Source organism: Bos indicus x Bos taurus, chromosome 29 (assembly GCF_003369695.1).
Source record: "Bos indicus x Bos taurus breed Angus x Brahman F1 hybrid chromosome 29, Bos_hybrid_MaternalHap_v2.0, whole genome shotgun sequence".
Lineage (NCBI taxonomy): Eukaryota > Metazoa > Chordata > Mammalia > Artiodactyla > Bovidae > Bos > Bos indicus x Bos taurus.
This window is the reverse complement of record NC_040104.1, coordinates 13,597,894-13,619,258: the sequence shown is the minus strand read 5'-3', so window position 1 is coordinate 13,619,258 and position 21,365 is coordinate 13,597,894. Positions and strand designations below refer to the sequence as shown.

At 46.2% G+C, this 21,365-nt stretch overlaps 1 protein-coding gene across 2 annotated transcripts in view; it reads right to left on the bottom strand.

Moving 5' to 3' along the window:
* The window catches only part of VPS37C (VPS37C, ESCRT-I subunit), a 30,272-nt gene extending 16,280 nt beyond the window's left edge, over nt 1-13,992 (bottom strand). The window contains exon 1 of one of the 2 annotated variants that reach the window (XM_027531780.1): nt 13,890-13,992. The gene's annotated coding sequence lies outside the window, so the exon portion shown is untranslated. Of the gene's footprint in view, nt 1-114; nt 193-13,889 lie in introns of those variants that run through there. The other variant, XM_027531781.1, reaches the window with a different exon arrangement.
* Between the last annotated feature and the right edge of the window lie 7,373 nt (nt 13,993-21,365).

The following is a 21,365-nucleotide window of genomic DNA, read 5'->3' as shown; positions in this document are numbered from 1 at the left end:
TGGAGAAGCTCTTGGGGATACATAGGCCATATGCTTTTGCCTCTGGAGGCCTAACAACTCCAGTGACCTCAGCCCTCGGCACTGTGGCCCTGGACTGGACCCCCTCCCACTTACCACAGTGCCCAGAAGGAGCCTGGGCACTTCTTGGGCAGTGCCTGCAGACTGCCCATGGGAGGGGCCAAGAGAGAAGAGGCGAGGCGAGGAGAGGCAAGCCCCTTGATGGCAAGGAGAGTTCTTGTCGGCCGCTGTATCCCCAGGGCCCGGCAGAGGCTGACACACAGCGCAGGGAATGCTAAGAAAAACAGCCGGCGGCAGGGAGTTGGCTGGTGGGCAAGTCACACGGGACACAGGGTGATGAGGGCGGGGCTTCTTCTATCTTCAGCCTTCATTCATTTATTCCTGCTTCACTGAATGAACATTTAAGGAATAGTTAATATAAGGCAAGGACAGAGCATGGCTCCAGATGAAAGCAGGAAGGGTAAGTGGGAGCAGAGGGAGGGGAATAAATGTTTATTGACTTCTGATTACGAACCAGACACAGACTTATGTTAAAACTGATGCTCTCTAGGAACTCAGTTCTGTTTTTTAAAAAGAAACATCTCAACAGGAAGCATAGTGAACACAGGTGAGAGTGGAGTGAGGAGTTGGTAGGGGGTCAGCTCTGAGGGATTGGGGTGCTGGGAGCCCAGGAGGCCTTCCTGTAGAGGAGACTGGTGTTAGAACAGGAGTCAGAGGGTCAGGGGCAGGTGACAGCAAGGCCGCCACGGGAGCCACTCACAGAGCGTCCACAGGCACAGAGACAACAGCTCTGTGGGGGGTGCTACCTCCCACCCTAAGGAGATCAGATTGGGACTGAGGCAGAGATCAGACTGGGACCTAGCCCGGAAAGGAACAGGAGCTGATCTGTGTTCCCTTCACTGAGAAGAGACAATGTATTACCGATTGCTCACTGAGAGAGAAACTTCCTCTTTTCTTTTCCTTTCCTTCCTTCCTGTCTTTCTTTTTTCTCCTCTGAGCTTTCACCCCCAACATAGCTCACAAACTCAGATGCCTACACAAGTAGGTGTGTCAGAGACTGTCTCCCCTGAAAGCTCCATCCCAGCTCGTGCACCTCCTGGAGGGCAGGCCCAGCGTGACCAGACCTGCCTGGTCTCCAAGGGAGGCTAGAAACCCACAAGCTGTGACGTCTCCCCATTTTTAAATTTCAGTAACCAGTTCAAAGTTGTAACAACCGCGGGGTGCGCTGTGGTTTGCCACCTGACATCAACATCACATCCTCCATGAGAGACACATGCGGGGAGGACAGACTCCGCAGAAGGAAGGCACATGTGAGAGGGGTGAGAAGACAGACATTTCTCAGGTGTCCTGGAGCCCAGCTTCTGCCTTGGTGTAGGGGCTGACCAAGCTGGAGCAGCGCCAGCCAGAGACAAGGCGGCAGTCTCCAGGTGTGACCCTGGCCTTGCCAAACCTCACAGCATGGGGAGGGGTCATGAACTCTCCGGCCACTGGTTCTGCTGCTTGCCGTCTTGCCCTCATCTTCTTTCCACTACTCTCTATCTTAATGAAATCGAGCTCATGTACCTTGAACACGGGAAACACGATCGAGTGGAAGATAATGAGGCCCCGAAGTGACTACACAACCCCCGGTGGATGGAGGCCAAAGCGCTGCCCTTGGTCACTACTTCCTGAGACGGTGGCTGCAGAATGTCCTGATGGGACTCCTGCCAGGCCTCAGCTCGGCAGCCCTCCAGATTTGACCTCAAGCGGGAAAACAGCAAGGTATTGATGGCTCCCGTTCAGTGAGGACCTATCCTGGGACTGTTCAGCTCAACAACAAATACTCCCAACTGATATTAGATCCTGTGCAAGGATAAACTCGCCGGGCGGAGGAGAGGGCGGGGGATGGGGAGTTAAATCTGAAAGCATAACTCAGCATTTTCTAAACAGGAGGGCGCTCAGATCAGAGTAAGGTGTGCAGTCCTAGAGACGGCTGGTGGTGCCCCTCACCCCTTGCTTCTGCATACGCCTGCTGGGTGCAGAACAGAAACAGAATCTGAGGACTGAGGTCCTAGGTTTGTGCTTTGGCTCCTCAGTTCCTTAGCTGTGTGACCTCAAACACGTCCCTTAACCTCAGTTTCCTCATCTGTAAAATGGGCAGCATGATGATAATCCCACCTTGGGGGCTGCATGTGTGCCTGGCATGAGCAAGCAGCCCTGGGAGGGCTTTGTCATCTCCTGAGTCCAGAATAAATATTAATCATTCTGCCTCCTGGGGGACAATCCGATGATTTGAGGTGACTCCTGAGTCTCCAGGGTTCAATACTGAGTTAAGGAAATAACTGCTATTTCTGAACCATAACCCATAACTCTGACTGAGCCAGTGCTTCTGTTTTCCTGGCTCCACCAGGAGCTAAAGCACTGGCTCTGATTACTCCCCTCCTCACCCTTACCAGCCAACCTTTCCTTGCCAACTATTTCAAGCCTGAAATCACACTGCAAGGAGAGTTGTAAAAGCCTTGGCTTTTCTTGTCCCTTTTTCACATCTCCCTAGGGCAGCACAAGAAGCTGTTACCAAGGCAACCTGCATAGTTCAATCTCCGCGTGTTATTTGGAAATGGCCCCATTTCTCCCCTTGTGACAAAAACACCTGTGGCTGCCTTAGAAACCTTTCTAAGCCTACTGCTTAATGAGGAAATATGTTCTGACCTGATTAAGTTTTCTTTTCCCAGGATGATTTCGACTGTTAAATCAAGAAAGCAGACATTCGGTCACCTAACTTCCCACAGGACTTGACAAAAGCAAATCACCCATCATGCACTTCTCACTTGCCCCCAAACACCGTCGAACTGACCTGCCTTGACAATCTGAAAAGGTGGTATGTACTAGAAGTCTTCCAGAAGGAAGACTTCTTTTGTTTCCTTTATTTCTAAGCAATTTCTGGAGTTGGGATTGGGGTCGGAGATCCCTCCATACTTCCCAGTGCTAAATAGTTAAAACAGTGTGAAAGGCAGTAGAAAGAGTTCAAGGCTTGAGAGTCCAATATTCTGGATTTAAATCCCAGGTTGACCTTTTACTGGGCTTTAGACAGTAAAGAATCTGCCTGCAATGCAGGAGACCCAGGTTTGATCCCTGGGTTGGGAAGATACTTGAGTGGCTACCTACTCCAGTATTCTTGTCTGGAGAATTCCATGGACTGGTAGAGGAGCCTGGCAGGACACAGTGCATGGAGTTGCAAAGACTCAGACATAACTGAGCAACTAACTCAACAACTTGACCTTTTACTAGTTATGTGACCTTGGGCAAATTATTCAGCCTCCTAATTCTGTTTCTTACTGGTAACACGGGAGTAACTCTACCAACTTCATGGGATGGTTATAAGAGTTTAGCAAGAAATAAACACAAAAACTTGTGGAGGTGCTAGGAAAACCACCAAGCCAGCGCTAGGTAGCATTAACTCATGCACTCTCACACTTTTTCAAAAGATGGGGAAACAGTGTCAGATTTTATTTTTGGGGGCTCCAAAATCACTGCAGATGGTGATTGCAGCCATGAAATTAAAAGACACTTACTCCTTGGAAGGAAGGTTATGACCAACCTAGATAGCATATTCAAAAGCAGAGACACGACTTTGCCAACAAAGGTCCGTCTAGTCAAGGCTATGGTTTTTCCTGTGGTCATGTATGGATGTGAGAGTTGGGCTGTGAAGAAAGCTGAGTGCCGAAGAATTGATGCTTTTGAACTGTGGTGTTGGAGAAGACTCTTGAGAGTCCCTTGGACTGCAAGGAGATCCAACCAGTCCATTCCAAAGGAGATCAGTCCTGGGTGTTCTTTGGAAGGAATGATGCTAAAGCTGAAACTCCAGTACTTTGGCCACCTCATGCGAAGAGTTGACTCATTGGAAAAGACTCTGATGCTGGGAGGGATTGGGGGCAGGAGGAGAAGGGGACGACAGAGGATGAGATGGCTGGATGGCATCACCGACTCGATGGATTTGAGTCTGAGTGAACTCCGGGAGTTGGTGATGGACAGGGAGGCCTGGCATGCTGCAATTCATGGGGTCGCAGAGTTGGACATGACTCAACGACTGAACTGAATTGTTGTAAAGTGCTGCCCGACAACCCTTCAAGGCTCCCAGCTAGGCCCATGTGGGAGAACTCTGAAAGAGCAGGTTCCAGAAGGCAGCAAAGGATATGGCTTTCTGAAACAGACTCCAGACCAATCTGAACAAAGGTCCACACATATTAGGGGACCCATACATCTATGGGGGATGTATGGTCTCTCAGGACAAGGCTTTTGGAGCGCATTATCATCAGGACATTAATATTTACATGACTGGATGCTCCTCAGGCCCCTGAATAACTCCATCTGATGCCTCTTTCCCCAGAGACAGGTTCCAAGTGAGAAGACCCAGGGGTGAGGAGCCATTTACTGTGCCAAGGGCAGGAAGGCACCCATATCACCTTTTTTCTCCCCAAACTAGATTCCCCTCCCGACCTCCACTTCCAGCAGCCTTCCATCCTCACTTCTCCCCTCCAGGCTCGTTCCTTAACCTGTGAGGTCCACCACCAGGTTTGATCTAGTCATTGTTCAAATGTCTTTTAGGTGCATCCATCGCTATCCTTTCACAGACTCCAAAATGGGACTTCCTACCTCCAAATTGCCAGGCACCTAGGGATTAATGTTTTTTTAAACACTGCTTCTAACTCCATCCAACCTTCCCTGAAGCTCACCATCTATTTGCTTTCCCCTTCCCTCTTCTGTTTATCTCTCCACCACCTTGGCTGGGAAGAGTCTAAGCATAGCCTGACATGCTGTCAGGACCTGCACCTCCATCCTCTTTCCCCATGTGCCTCCTGAGCCCATTCCTGATGTTTTCCAAAACTTTATCAACCCCCCAGCGCTCAGGACACGTCACAGAGGCCATGCTCTGGGCGAAGGGGTAAGGGAAGAGCCGCACTCTCCCAGCTCAGTCTTCCCATTGACATTATGGGGGTCCCCAAGGCACCTTCCAGGAAGGCAGTTGGAAAACCCCAGCCCTGACCCCTCACTCCTGTTGATCCCCATCATCCCCTCCACCACCTGCCTTATCCCCCATCCTCCAGCAGGGCACAGAGGGAGTAAGCGAGGGCAGGCTCTGCACAGTAAACAGTACTTGGTTCTCACAGAGCACATGGGAAAGCTGGAGTGGTCTTTGGGAGAAGCAGTAAGGAGGGGCAGAGGTGGCTTACTTCATCCCCCTAGACCTCGGTCTCACCTGTAACACAGGAGTTTTACAAGGACAAATGAGTTGGTCCCAGGGAAAACTAACACCCTGTTCTCAGGCCAGGTTCAATAAAGGGTCGTGATTCTTATTACCATGGCTGAGTTCCCACATTCAGCCCATTCTGATGTTTTAACTCAAGCCCTTCTTACATGGACACTAAGGAGAGAAAACCTCAGATTTTTCCAGAGATCACATCAGTCAATAGGATGACAGAACTCAGATGGCTGGATGGAACTCAGATCAATAGCATTCAGCTTCAGTCAATACGATGGCCAAAAAAATAGGCCATCTAACAAGTAGTCCATTCTGGAAACTTCCCGACAGTAAAACACAGCCCAACCACTTAAGAGAAGCCTCCTGCTTGTCTGCCCTGCGGCTCTGATGTGAAAATAAAAACATGCTAAGCTATTTCACATCGAACTTTCATTTCTTTTTATTCCATCCCAACTGCTGAGATGACTCAGAAAGGATCTCGCTCTGCAGCTGGCAGTCTTCCACCCCACCCCACACTTTCTCATCTGCAGACCAGGCTGAGCAAACAGGTTCAACCATCCCAAGGATCAAGATGAAGGTTAAGCCAAAGACACACTCAGGGCAAATAATAGGAATCTGTACAGGGTCATGCTACTGGGTCTGTTTTACCTCCAAGATGAGGGGCCTCGTTCTCCAAGCTGACCTGGGGCCATCCTAGGCTGGTATAGAGTGAGGCCAGCTCCAGACACTACCTCTGCCAGCCATGTCTGACCCTACAAATTTCTGGGTCCAGCAGAGGCAGGTAGGTGCGTTGTCGGGGTGGGGGGGGGTGGCAATAGTGTAGTCATGGAAAAAGAGAAACCAGGCCTGAGCCTCCTCAACTCTACTCATGACTCAGGCAGCAATCTACAGAGGCCATCACCACACAGGTGAGACAGGGCTGAGCTGTATCAGCACCACGGTGAGCTCTAGACTCCTCTCCCTCCTGGTGCACAGGAGCCATAGGAGCCAGGGTCTCTGGCAGCTTCCTGCCTGGTTTTAGCAGACTCAGCCTTCTCCAGCACTCTTCCACATCCTCCAGGAAAATCCAGAGAACACAGTCAATCAGGGCTGCTGAAGACTGGTTTTTAAAACACCCAGTGTTTGGTATCACACTCAAAACCTTGTGCTCTTCAGCTTGGCATTCAAGGCCCTGCACCAGCAGAGCCTGAGCCTCCTCTTCCAGCTATATCTCCCTCCACGCCTCCATGGGCTGTGGACTCCACTTGACTCTCTGTTCTACCTATTCCCAGAACAAACTAAAAGCTTCCGATCACCTGGCAAATATTCCGCATCTAAAAAGATCAATAAGATGGGGACCCTGTCCTCTAGGAACCCCAAGGTTTGCCGCTCTGTCTTTGCTCTTACTATTCTGTCCGCCTAGCCTGGAATTTCTTCCCTATGCCTTCTCCAGCTTGAAAATGCCTGGTGATCCCTTATTGTCAGCTATCTCGGAAGTATTCCTTGCTCTTTTCCCAAAGACATCATCCTGCCCTCCCATGGTGCTCTTTACATGAAGTGAAGTGAAAGTATTAGTCACTCAGGTGTCCAACTCTTTGCAAGCCCATGGATCTTCCAGGCTCCTCTATCCATGGAATTCTCCAGGCAAGAATACTGGACTGGATAGCCATTCCCTTTGCCAGGGGATCTTCTCAACCCAGGGATTGAACCCAGATCTCCCACACTGCAGGTGGATTTTTTACTGAGCTACCAGAGAAGCCCAACACACCATGCAGCAATGTCTATGTAGGAATCAGCATGATTCTCCAGCAAGACTGGGAGATTCCCAAGGGCCCAGCATATGTTTCATTCACGCCTGCCTGCCTGCACCAAGGTCAAGGCCTATGCATGCACGAGGTCTCCAGTGAGTGCTGACAGCAGGGGGACCTTCTGTTTTTGGCAGACTTAGAGGACCAGGGTCCAGACTTACTCTGCTGCTTCAAAGAACTCCAAACCAGACAAAATAAATGTAACAACAGTTTCCAGACACTGGATGTGAGGCAACAGAGGATGGATTCCTCAGAGGGTCAGAGCAAACGAGGTTAGTTCTTCTCGTCCCAACTCTAGACAGTTTCCAGGCCATGGCACAGGGAGGGGGTATCCAGGAAAAGTCCAACAGTCTCCCCAAGTTGGGAAGAGAGAGCTGGGACTCTAGGTAGCCAGAGTTCACAGGAGACAGATACACACAGAGAGATCTGTGGAAATCTGCAGGAGATCCCCCTCCAGGTTTCTGCTGAGTGTTGACAGTACTGGTCAGGATTAGAGCGAACAATCCTTGAGCCTCACATTGAGCCAAGACTAATTTGTGCCCCAACCCACCAGAGTGGAATTACCTCGTAACTCATAGAACATCAGTAGGGCACTGAACATGGTGTTGCTTGGTAGTGTGAAAATTAATGGTGGTATAAAGGCTGGTCTCAGCTATCACTGCTGAACAGTAAGCCTTCAAAAGATCACACCATTTTCAAGTAACTTAACTGTCCTCAAACAATTCCAAGACTATTTATAAAAATACAAAAGTAACCAGAACCCAACAGGGCAAAATTCCCAACATTCAACATCTAAACAAAAATTTTCAAATATACCAAGAAGAAAATATAGTCTATAATGAGGGGAAAACCAATCAGTAGAAACAGATTCAAAAATATAGATAATATAACTAGCACACAAGGACATTAAAATGGTTCCTATAATTATCTTCCATATACTCAAAATGCAAAAGAAGATTAAGCATGTTAAGCAGTGACAAAAAAATAAAAGACCCAAATCAAACTGCTAGAAATGGAAACTACAAATGTCTGATATAAACCATGCCATACGGAAATAAGAGCAGATTAGACACTACAGAAGGAAAGATCGATGAACTTGAAGAAACAGAAACTATGCAAAAGCAACCACACACATACACACACAAACCGGGGAAAAGGTAAATTCAGCATCAGACAGCTGTGGAACAACTTCAAGAATACTAAAATACATGTGACAGCATTTTCCAAAAAGGGGAGAGAGAATAGAGAAAATCCCTAAAGAATGACTAGTTGAAAAATTTCCAAATGTGATGAAAGCTTTAAATTCACAGATACAAAAACTCAATTAACTCAAGCACAAGAAATATGAAAACTACCCAAAAAGTGAAAGTGAAAGTCACTCAGTCATGTCCGATTCTTTGTGACCTCATGGACTAAACAGTCCATGAAATTCTCCAGGCCGGAATACTGGAGTGGGTAGCCTTTCCCTTCTCCAGGGGATCTTCTGAACCCAGGGTTCAAACCCAGGTCTCCCACATTGCAGGTGGATTCTTTACCAGCTGAGCCACAAGGAATGCCCAAAACTAACCAAGGCACATAATAATTCAATCATTTAAAATTAGTCATGAAAGTAGCCAGAAGTAAAAAAGAATGAACAGGTGAACTTCATAAAATAAAAATGACAGCAGATTACTCATATGAAACAATGCAAGCCAAAAGACACCAGAACCACATCTTAAAATGCTGAGAAAAATATAATTGACTTAGTGACATGTATGACAACAAGAGTATAAAGGCCACGAGGGAGGAAATGAGAATATACTATGTAAGGTTTTTATACTACATGTAAAATAATACAAGACCACTTGCTTGTAGACTATGACAAGTTATGACACATATCATGAATCTTAAAGCAACTACGTAAAAAAAAAAAAAAAAAAAAAAACCAATAAACTGACAAAGGCAATAAAATGGAATTAAAAAAAAACTACTTGATCCCAAATTACTCAGAAAAAAAAAGGGAGGATATAAGAAGAAAAAACAGGACAGATTGAAAACAAACAGCAAGATGATCCAACCAGAGTTAACCCATCAGAGGTAAACCTGGCAGAGAGTTGTACCCTGGGCCCCAGATGCCAGCAGATCCCCATGCACAGCACTACAAAGTGAAAAGAGAATCCGCCAGGCCCCAGCACCCAGCATCCCATGTGCCTCACACTTAAGGCCTGTCCCTCAGGTGACTGACTGCACCCCACTAAGGAGACTCTGACACAATGTTCTCCAGATGGGTAGACTCACACTTCATCCTGGACTCAGAGCACACCTGTCAGAGGGAATTGTATGGAAAACATCCCAGTTGACATGCTCAGGTTAAATTAAAACGCATGATCTGAAGCAAGATGGTACAGTACAAAGACTTTCAGAGTTAAACTTAACTACAGTAATAATCACATTAAAAGTAAATGGCCTAAATATCCCAATTAAAAGGCAGAAATTAAAGGCTAAATTTACAAAATGCAAAGCTCATCTATATGCTGCCTACAAGAAATTCACTTTAAATGTAAAGACACAAACAATTCAAAAGCAAAAGGATGTAAAGAGATACACCACACAAACACTAATTTTTAAAATACCTATCCATTTATTTAATTGTGGTAAAATATACATAACATTTTCCATTTAAAACATTTAATGTGTACAGTTTTGTAACATTAAATACATCACACTGTTGTATTTCACCACCATCTACCTCCAGAACTTTTCTATTATCTCAGACTGAAACTTGTACTTCTTAAACATTAACTCCCATTCCTCCCTTTCCTGTGCCCTTGACAACCATCATTCTTCTTTCTGATTCTATGAATTTACTACTCCAGGTACCTTATATATGAGGTTGTTGTTCAGTCACTACCATCTCTTTGCAACCCCATAGACTGTAGTCCACCAGACTCTTGTCTATGGGATCTTCCAGGCAAGAATACTGGAGTGGGTTGACATTTCCTTTTCCAGGGGATCTTCCTGACCCAAGCTGAACTGGAATCTTCTGCATTGTTAGGAGGATCATTTACCCTTTAGTGACTGACTTATTTCACTTAGCATTATTGCTTCAACTTTCATCCATGTTGTCAAAACTTTCCTTCGTTCTTAAAGCTGAATGATGTTCTGTTGTGTGCAGGTATCACATTCAGTTTACCAACTCATCTGTCAGTGGACCCTTGGGTTGCTTCTACCTTTTGGTTATCGTGAATGATGCTGCCAGAAACACTGGTGTACAGATACCTGAGTCTGTTTACATTTCTTTAGGGTATATACTCAGAATTGGAATTGCTAGATCACACGGTAATTCTATCTTTAATTTTTTGAGGAACTGCCATACTGTTTTTCCACAGCAGCTGTACACTTTACACATTTCCACCAGCAATACAAGAAAGGGATCCATCTGAGCCACTGGGCTTCCTTGGTGGCTCAGATGGTAAAGAGTCTGCCTGCAATGCAGGAGACCCAGGTTCAATCCCTGGGTCAGAAGATCCCCAGAGAAGGAAATGGCAACCCACTCCAATATTCTTGCCTGGAAAATTACATGGACGGAGGAGCCTGGCAGGCTACAGTCCATGGAGTCGCAGAGTCAGACACGACTGAGCCACTAACACTTGCCAATACTTCAAATGGTTTTCTTTTTTCTTTAACAATTGTTATTCTAATGAGTGAGAAGTGGTAGCTCCTTGTCATTTGATTCACATTTCCCTAATGACTAGTGATATTGAGTATCTTCATGTGCTTATTGGCCATCGGTATATCATCCTTGGAGAAATGTCTATTCAAGACCTTTGTCAAATTTAACCTTGTTTTTTCATTGTTGAGCTGTAGAAGTTCTTCAAATATTCTGATATCAATCCATTAGCACTAATTGTTTTTAATTTGGATTGGCTATATTAATACAACACAAAGTAGATTTCAGAACAAAGAATATTACCAGGGATTAAAAGGGTCATTTCATGATAAAGGAGGTCAATTCATCAAAAGAACCTAACACTCCTAAATGTTTTAAGTGAATTATAACAATTCAAATCATACAAACTACATCCTCCATTTACAACAAAATTAACTTAGAAATCAATGTTCATTAGGTGGAAGAAGAACAAAATAATAGCATAATGCTGACTTTCCTCTTTTACTACTTGTAATTCCACCCAGGAAGGAGCAGATAAATTAGCAAGACTTACATGTCTTCAATGCTAGGCATACCTGACCTGGGTCATTTGTTTCATTTTCTTGGTTCAGTCTTCCCTCTTCTCCCCACCCTAAACTCCAAGGACTGCACTTGTAAGCCACAGCTAAATTACAACAATCAAGCTGTTTGGTGTTTGCTCAAGCCTTTCACATAAACCAATGAAAAGGAAGAGAAATGTAACGGAGCAAACACCTACTTAATAAACCTCCTTTATAGTCCCCAAACCTCAGAGACACTGTTGCCTTTACAGAGATCTCTCTGTCATGGGACAACTATGCAGAAATAAACTGGAGCCTTCTGAAAACCCCAAACTCTAAGGAGAAACTAAACAATTTCCGGACAGAAATCCAATCAGATTAAAACAAGGTCTTTGCTGACCTGATTAGGTCAGTCTGGAAAAACCCTACCAGGACTGGACAACAGTGTCCAAGAGATGATTCATACAGCTGGTTACTCTGATGCCCTTTTCACAGCAGATTAGCAAATTACATAGCAATAAGCAAAAAGACAATAAGACCCCTTAGGAAAAATTTCACTTCCAAGCTCAACAAATCTACAAACTCCTTTTTTGTAAAGCAGGGCTTCCAAACTTGCCTTACAGTAAGAATCACCGAGTTTAAGCGTTAAAAATACAAATTCCTATGTCCTTCTGGGCTTCCCTGGTGGCTCAATCGGTAAAGAATCCACCTTCAATACGGGAGACCTGGGTTTGATCCCTGGGTCGGAAAAATCCCCTGGAAGAGGGCATGGCAATCCATCCCATTATTGTTGCCTGGAGAATCTCCATAGACAGAGGAGCCTAGTGGGCTACAGTCCATGGGATTGCAAAAAGATGGACATGACTGAGCGACTAAGCACAGAACAGAACATGCCCTAGAGAACCTAAGCAAGAATATCTGGAGGTGGGGCTCCATATCTTTGACAAGCATTACAGATGCTTAACAGCCAGCAAATACATTAGCTTGGAAATAAGGCTCACAGGTTAAAACTCCTAATGTGGCCACTTACTGGCTGCAGCACTCCATCTAACATCTCTAGGTCTCTCTCACTTCATCTGTAAAATGGGCTCACCACCTACCTTGAACTGTTTCCAGAATTCTTGCTAACTGCTACTGCTAAGTTACTTCAGTCGTGTCTGACCCTGTGTGACCCATAGATGGCAGCCCACCAGGCTCCCCCGTCCCTGGGATTCTCAAGGCAAGAACACTGGAGTGGGTTGCCATTTCCTTCTCCAATGCATGAAAGTGAAAAGTGAAAGTGAAGTCACTCAGTCGTGTCCGACTCTTAGCGACCCCATGGACTGCAGCCTACCAGGCTCCTCCGTCCATGGGATTTTCCAGGCAAGAGTACTGGAATGGGGTGCCATTGCCTTCTCCAGAATCCTTATATGTTCACAAAGCCCCTAGAACACTGCCAAAAGCACAGGGCAGCAAGGTAAAAAATCAGAGCTATTGCTACCTTGAAATAAAACAAAAAAGCCATAGAAGCTGTCCAAATGAAATCTACTAAGAAAAATTCCAATCTAATGGAAACTACAAAGGCATCAAGCCAGATTTCTGGCATGATCTAGGGGGAAAAGCTTTTCTAGGCACTATGACTGCCAAGAATGCTAACTTTCTCACTCCAGGGTCCAGAACTTCACTGCAAGTCCTCTCTCCCATCCAGAACCAGAGTTCAGGCCTGCGCAGGGTCACAGCTTTGGACAACAACCATAGAAAGTCTTTCCTTCCCAAGTCCCTCTGTCACCACCACCTGCAGCTCTAGGACCAACAACAGTCAGAGACCTGACAGTCAAGTGGAAGCATCTTGGTTGCACCAGTAGGAGATGGGACTCCTGAGTAAGAGGCAGGCAGCCAATGAAGAGGGTGGGAAAGGCCTCAGTCACAAACAGTAGTATCACTAGGACACTGCCGAAGTCTGTAAAGTTTCCAGAGTTAAGGTGGGGCATTCTCAGGGTGAGTGACCCAGATACTGGACAGCTGAGAAAGCACTGACTTGCTGAAACCCTGAGGTGCAGAGTCAAACACACAGCCACTCACCCACCCTCTTGGAACCCAGGAGGAACCAGGCACACCTTGGAGATACACAAGCATCAATGACCTTTGTACCCTGCCGGCCCAGAACTAGGGATTGGTCAGTGATGCTGGGACAAGAATACAGGATAAGAACAGATCCAAGCTGCAAAGATCGATCCTCACTGCCCTGCAGAAAGGGCACAACCCAAAGGGTTACAGACCAGAGCGTCATTTGGACTCCACTCTGCAGCCAGACTGCCGCTGGCAAGTCACCGCACTCATACCTCTTTCCCCACCTGTACGATGGGCAACCTGATTCTAATGTCACCAGAAGTGTGACCGGCAAGACGCTCAAGTACGGGGTGGAGGGAGAAAAGCGGACAGTGATGGGTGAAGCGAGGCTGGACACCGGACCTGGGCAGGGAGCTCGAGTACTGCCTCCCTCCCGCGGTTCCACTGCACCGGGCAGGAACGCCGGTCCCGGCGGGAGTCACGCGTCCCTCGCGCCCAATCACCAGCCTTTGCCAGGTGAAGTGGGCACGCCCGGGGACGCGCCGGGAGCGACGGCCAGCGCCGCCCCAATTCCCATCCTCGCCCCTCCCCAGGTCCGACTCACGTACCCCAAGCCGCCTCCGCAGCTGCCACAGCCGTCGGGGGGTTAAATCGCAGCCTAAGCCCACATTTCCGGAACCGACGAGGCCCGCCCCCTCCCGCCGGAAGTGACCCCTTGAACGTCCGGGCGCTGGGAGCCGAGTCCTACGTCACTCTTCCCGCAGCACGTTGGGCGCGCCGCAGGCCTCTGAGTCACCACGATAGCGTACCCCCCGCCCCCCGCCGCGCCCCCAGAACCCCCGGGAACACTCGCCGCCACCCGGGGGACCACACCCACGGGAGGGCCCACGAGATCCCTCCCGTGAGAGGGGAGGCTGGCCCCGCCCCCACAGGCCATTGCCCCGCCCCCAGAAGGGACACCGTCCATTGGAGGGCCCTGGGCGAGTGCGCATGCGCAGGTATCCGCGGATTCTGTGACAGGAGAGAGATGGTCTCCTTTTTTTTTTTCTTCCAAACAGTACCTGACCTTCAGGGTGAGACTCAAAGTGGCCCAAAGGAGACTCGAAGGGAAACGAATGGAATTCCAGCACCAAGGGGACTCCCTCGACGGTCTGAGCTCAGACTTAGGAATCCCCACGCCAGGACTGAAGTGATCAGTGTCCTAAGTGTCCCCAAACAGCAGTGGCTGTCAAGCTGGAACTGACTGGCTGGCTCCTCAAAACAACTGAGTAGCTTCTGAAAAGTAATCTGTTTCCCAAGGCCCTCATTTGTTTATTTCAGTCTCTCGGTCGTGTCCCACTCTTTGCGACCCCATGGACTGAAGCACGCCAGGCCTCCCTGTCCATCATCAAATCCCGGAGCTCACTCAGATTCATGTCGATCGAGTCGGTGATGCCATTCAACTATCTCATCTTCTGTCGTCCCCTTCTCCTCCTGCGATCAGTCTTGCCCAGCATCTAAGGGCTTTTCTAAGGAGTCAGTTCTTTTCATCAGGTGGCCAAAGTATTGGAGCTTCAGCTTCAGCATCAGTCCTTCCAATGAATAGTCAGGGTTGATTTCCTTTGGGATTGACTGATTTGATCTCCTCAAGAGGCTTCTCCAACACCACAGTCCAAAAGCATCAATTCTTTGGTGCTCAGCTTTCTTTATAGTCCAATTCTCACATCCTTACATGACTCCTGGAAAAAAATCATAGCTTTGACTAGACGGACCTTTGTCAGCAAAGTAATGTCTCTTCTTTTTAATATGCTGTGTAGGTTTGTCAAAGCTTTTCTTCTAAGGAGAAAGCATCTTTTAATTTCATAGCTGCAGTCACCATATGCAGTGATTCTGGAGCCCAAGAAAATTAAGTCTTTAACTGTTTCATTGTTCCCCTGTCTATTTGCCATGAAGTGATGGAAAATGGACCGGATGCCATGATCTTGGTTTTTTGAATGTTGAGTTTTGAGCCAGCTTTTTCACTCTCCTCTTTTGCTTTCATCAAGAGGCTCTTTAGTTCCTCTTCACTTTCTGCCATAAGGGTGGTGTCATCTGCATATCTGAGGTTATTGATGCTTCTCCTGGCAATCTTGATTCCAGCTTGTGCTTCATTCAGTCCAGCATTTTGCATGATGTGCTCTGCATATAAGTTAAATAAGCAGGGTGACAATATACAGCTTTGACGTACTCCTTTCTCAATTTGGAACAAGTCTTATTCCTAGTCTGGTTCTAACTGTTGCTTCTTGACATGTGTACAGATTTCTCAGGAGGCAGGTAAGGTGGTCTGGTATTCCCATCTCTTTAAGAATTATCCACAGTTTGCTGTGATCTACACTATCAAAGGCTTTAGCGTAGTCAATGAAGCAGAAGTAGTTGTTTTTCTGGAAGTCTCTTGCTTTTTCGATGATCCAACAGAAGTTGGCAATTTGCTCTCTGGTTCCTCTGCCAAGGTCCTAGGTTACGTATAGTCCATTCTGTGTGGGTAGTGCTTAAAAAATAACAGGCAGCCTAACTCACCCAGAATCACTGGGCTGGTGCCCCATGAAGCAAGGCCCTGCTACTAGTGCTGTCTTGTCTAGGCAGCTTGTACTCAGACAAGCTGACCTGGAGGTGAAGCGGTTCCCTGTCTGCTTCTTAGCAGCGTCCAAAATTGCAGCTTTGTAAAAGTGGTGCCCTAGGATGAGAGCTTCTTAGACCAAGGAAATCTTCTGACCAAATTGAAAATTTTATTCGATGTTGAATTAAGACCTGGCGCTACAGTGCCAGGAGCAGCAATACTTTTGGCCTCATTATCCTCATTTGATTCTTTTTTCTTGTTACACCTTTCCTTTCAATGGATACTCTCAGATTTCTTTTTCAAATTCTTGAGAGAGTGGATCTGATTGGCTAAGATAATCACTGTTGACTATTGAGCTGAGTTTACTTTCTTTGAAGAGTCCCTCATAGATTCCCTCGTGGCTCAGATGGTAAAGAGCCTGCCTGCAATGTGGGAGGCATGAGTTCCATCTCTGGGTCCAGAAGATCCCTTGGAGAAGGAAATGGTAACCCACTCCAATATGCTTGCCTGGGAAATCCCATGGACAGAGGAGCCTGGCAGCTACATACAATTGATAGTATCACAAAGAGTCGGACATGACTGAGCGACTACACTTTCACTTTCATGAAGAGTCCCTCATAGGCTGCCAGGGATGGAATCAGTGAGGAAGGCCATCTAAGCTACTGCCCCTTCTGGGACACAGGTAGCACTTTTGAGGGATGCTGTGGCTGGTTTTGAAAACGTTTAACTTTGAACATAATGTCGGCATGGCTCCCATTGACAGCAGCTGTCAGAAAGCTGAGTTGAAACTGTTTCTGGGGGCAGGGAGGGTCAAGACAGTGAATCTTAACCTTTTGTTATAAACATTTTTTGTGGTATAATTTTTCATTTGGTATTTGTTTTAGAAAATACTACTGATGGCTTGAGTGTATATTCTGCAATCCTTTAACTTACTGGTACAATGGTAGAACATGAATATGGACACAGTAGCCTGGGCTAGGGTAGTCATCTTGAACCATGAGGTAACCGTGAGACTAGAGGTCATGCCTGACCACACAACAAAAGAGAGGGAGCCTGAGCCCTGACACCATGGAGCTCCATGCCCTATGACACTGCTGGATGCCCACATCTGGATTTTTATACAAAAGGAAGTAAACCACCTTTGTAAGCCACTGTTGTTTTGGGTTTTCCTATCACTGACATTCTTTAGAATGTCATTCATATACTCCACTTTTGGAAAGCCCCTTTGGCACCCCCAAGACTCGGTAAGTGCCCCCCTTGTATGTTCTTCAATTTCACATTTCCGCCCCCCCCCTTTTTTTTTAGTATTTGCTGCATTTTTCTGTAATTGAACATTCACTCTCTCTAGATGGAAACTTCTCTAAGGTAGGAAGACACTATTCTATATATCTTTTCACACGGATCCTAGAAACTCCTGAAAGACTGACAGCACTATCCTGTGAATGTGACAGACACAGAGATTCCACTGAGGGTGTTGAGAGGAAATGACAAGGGCTGCTCTCTGAATCAACTGGGTCACTGCCAAGTCATCTTAGGATGGGGTGGGGAGAGTAATGCTGGCTGTGCTGAATAAGTAAAGATAGAGAATTAGGGCAAAAGAAGGAGGGGGCAAACTTGGCACAAAATTCAGGTCATCTGAAGCAGATGGCATTAGAAAAGCCTGCTCTTCCTAGCTTGTTTCCTCTTATTTCCCATTTCTGGCTCTTTTTAACCTCCCTACCCTCTATGACCCTGGTCCTCTATCACTTGCACCCATGTCCCCATACACCAGTCCTTGAATATTTCTAATTTCCTATTCAGACCAACCCTGACACAGGCAAAAAAGTGAGAAAGAGAAAGCAAAGACAGTTTTTTACTATCTTCTCTTGTTCATTCACTCCACATACATACACTGAATACCTGTACTGTTAGACCAGTGGATGCAAAGTGAACACACTATCCCCAGTTTCAAGGAAGTCACCTTCTTGGGTTGAGATTTTACAGGAAACAAGAGATATCCCTATTCTAGCCATCTCAGTCCTTCAGATGACCTTGATCAGGAACAGAATACATATTAAAGTAGTCATCCTGTTTCTATCTGCTTCTCAATACTGAATCTCCTTAATACTGAATCTTGTTATGCTGGTGGACCCTGATACTGGGAAAGACTGAGGGCAGGAGGAGAAGGGGATGATAGAGGACAAGATGGTTGGATGGCGTCTCGATGGACATGAGTTTGAGCCGCTCCAGGAGACGGTGAAGGACAGGGAAGCCTGGCGTGCTGCAGTCCATGGGGTTGCAAAGAGCTGGGCATGACTGAGTGACTGAACAACAACAAATGCTGGTGGACTGGATGAAGATATGATGTGAACAGAAGTAAGGGAGGTGAGACAGGCAGGTCAGAATGTGAGGTAACAAAGACAAGATACTTAAACTGAGATATTGAGAAAGACTTGGAACCTGAGTTGGAAAAGCACTTTTCCAAAAGAAGTTTGACCGTGTGGTAGGTTTAATCCCCAATTCAGTGCTAAGGAGATCTCCAGTGAAGACTTTGTCTTTTCTTTTTGTCCCATGAGATCTCAGGTCAGATCCATGTAGCTCTTCCTCATTCTTGCTCCACCCTAGTGACTCCCACTCTGTGCCTTGCATTTCGGCCTGATCCATCTTTTTGGGTGGATCTTTTGTGTCTCTTGAGGCAGGGGGTGGTAGCTACCTATGCAGTTGCCATTCTCAGGTTATCTTTAAAAACAGAATGCCTTCTGTTATATAGCCATATGTGCAGTAGCTACAAGATTGCATTTCCCACCTTCCTTTGCTCTTAGTCATGACTGGTGACTTTGTGATATAAGCAGACCTGTAAGAAGGATTTCTTGGAAGACTGCCTTCAAAGAGCTGATTCAGCTGGGAGATGAGTCTCTTTCCTTCCCCACCTTCTTCTTAACCGTTGTCTGGACTTCAGATATGATGGCTGGAACTCCTGCAGTTGTACTGACCCATCATGTGACCTTGGAGATGTAAACTAGCAAGCTCTGGATGTCCCACATCCAGATTTCTTTTTATGGGAGAAAAAAAATCAAATTTTATCTTCTTAAAGATATTGATGTTTTAGGTTTTTTGTAATGTGCATCCAAACTTAAACCTGACACTACTATGTGCTTAATGTTGTAAGGCTTTATTATTATTTATTAGTTGGATTTGATCAGTAAGTTCAGTTCAGTTGCTCAGTCTTGTCTGACTCTTTGCAACCCCATGGACTGCAGCACACCAGGCTTCCCTGTCCATCACCAACTCCTGGAGCTTGCTCAAACTCATGTCCATCGAGTTGGTGAGGCCATCCAACCATCTCATTCTCTGTCATACCCTTATCCTCCTGCCTTCAATCTTTCCCAGCATCAGGGGCTTTTCCAATGAATCAGTTCTTCTCATCAGGTGGCCAAAGTATGGGAGCTTCAGCTTCAGCATCAGCCCTTCCAAGGACTATTCAGGACTGGATCCTTTAGGATTGACTAATTTGATCTCCTTGCAGTCCAAGGGACTCTCAAGAGTCTTCTCCAACACCACAGTTCAAAAGCATCAACTCTTTGGTACTCAGCTTTCTTTATAGTCAAACTCTCACATCCATACATGACTACTAGAAAAACCATAGCTTTGACTAGACCTTTGTCGGCAAAGTTATGTCTCTGCTTTTTAATATGCTGTGTATGTTTGTCATAGCTTTTCTAAGAAGCAAGCATCTTTTAATTTCATGACTGCAGTCACCATCTGCGGTGATTTTGGAGCCCAAAGAAACGAAGTCCCTCACTGTTTCCATTGTATCCCCATTTTTGCCATGAAGAGATGGGACTGGATGCCATGATCTTAGTTTTTTGAATGTTGAATTTTAAGCCAACTTTTTCACTTCCTTCTTGCACTTTTATCAAGAGGCTCTTTAGTTCTTCTTCTCTTTCTGCCATAAGGGTAGTGTCATCTGTGTATCTGAGCTTATTGATATAACTCCTGACAATCTTGATTCCAGTTTGTGCTTCATCCAGTCTGGCATTTCTCATGATGTACTCTGCATGTAAGTTAAATAAGCAGGCTGACAATGTACAACCTTGATGTATTCCTTTCCTAATTTGGTCAATGAATTTATATTTAATTTTTTTTCCTTTATGCTTTTTGTTAAATTTATTTATAAACTGTATATATACCTAATCAGATATAAATGCAGAGTTGCAATTACAAGTATGCTTTCTAATAGATTTTGGACTTCTTTCTTTCTTTTTTTGGCTTGGTTTCCCCATTTATTAACAACCTAGTATATGCCCTCCCATATAAATCCCTCTCATCTAAATCCTAATCTACAGGTCAAAACAGGCTGAGAGCAGGGTGGGGAGAACCAAAGAAAAACAAAGCACAGGGCCGTGAATGAAGGGTGGTGGCCCTTGTTGTTCATCATGAATGTTCTGCAGTAGGATCACATTCCCCTGCCCTTCTGTGTGCTCACCACCCCCAGGTTTGCCATGACCATGGAAGTTACTTCAGCCAGTGGAGTTTGAATAGAAGTGATAAGTCACTTCCAAGTGGAGCCCTTTAAGAAACAGAGCCCAATTTGCCACACACTCCCTTCCCCTGCGTCCAGAGGGAGCCTCCACCCACTTTCCTCCCTGAGAGAGTGTGATGAGCAAGGCTCCTTGTTCACAAAGTCAGATGTGAGTGAGGAATAAACCTTAGTTATATCGAGACTTTGAGGTTTGGGGGTTTTATGTCTTCATAGTGTAACTCAGTTTCTCTTCACTTAAACAAGAGGGTATAACAGGAACTCCTAATTGTCTCCTTCATTTGGTAACTAAACCCCTAGTCTAGGGCCACGCAGCTAAAAAGTTCATTTCCTAGCCTCTGTGACTTCATCATAGCCAATGACAAATGAGTGAAAGTGAGTTTATAACTTTTGGTTGTGGCCTTTAATGAAAGGGGGATATCCTGCTTCCCCTTCTGTCCTAGCTGGAATCAGTTCAGTTCAATTCAGTCACTCAGTCGTGTCTGACTCCTTGTGACCCCATGAATCACAGCACGCCAGTCCTCCTTGTCCATCACCATCTCCTGGAGTTCACTCAAACTCATGTCCATCGAGTCCGTGATGCCATCCAGCCATCTCATCCTCTGTCGTCCCCTTCTCCTCCTGCCCCCAATCCCTCCCAGCATCAGAGTCTTTTCCAGTGAGTCAACTCTTCAGATGAGGTGGCCAAAGTACTGGAGTTTCAGCTTTAGCATCATTCCTTCCAAGGAACACCCAGGAACTTCCCAGGATCCTTGGAAGGAATGATGGACTGGTTGGATCTCCTTGCAGCCCAAGGGACCCTCAAGAGTCTTCTCCAACACCACAGTTCAAAAGCATCAATTCTTTGGTGCTCAGCTTTCTTCACAGTCCAACTCTCATATCCATACATGACTACTGGAAAAACCATAGCCTTGACTAGGTGGACCTTTGTTGGCAAAGTAATATCTCTGCTTTTGAATATGCTATCTAGGTTGGTCATAACTTTCCTTC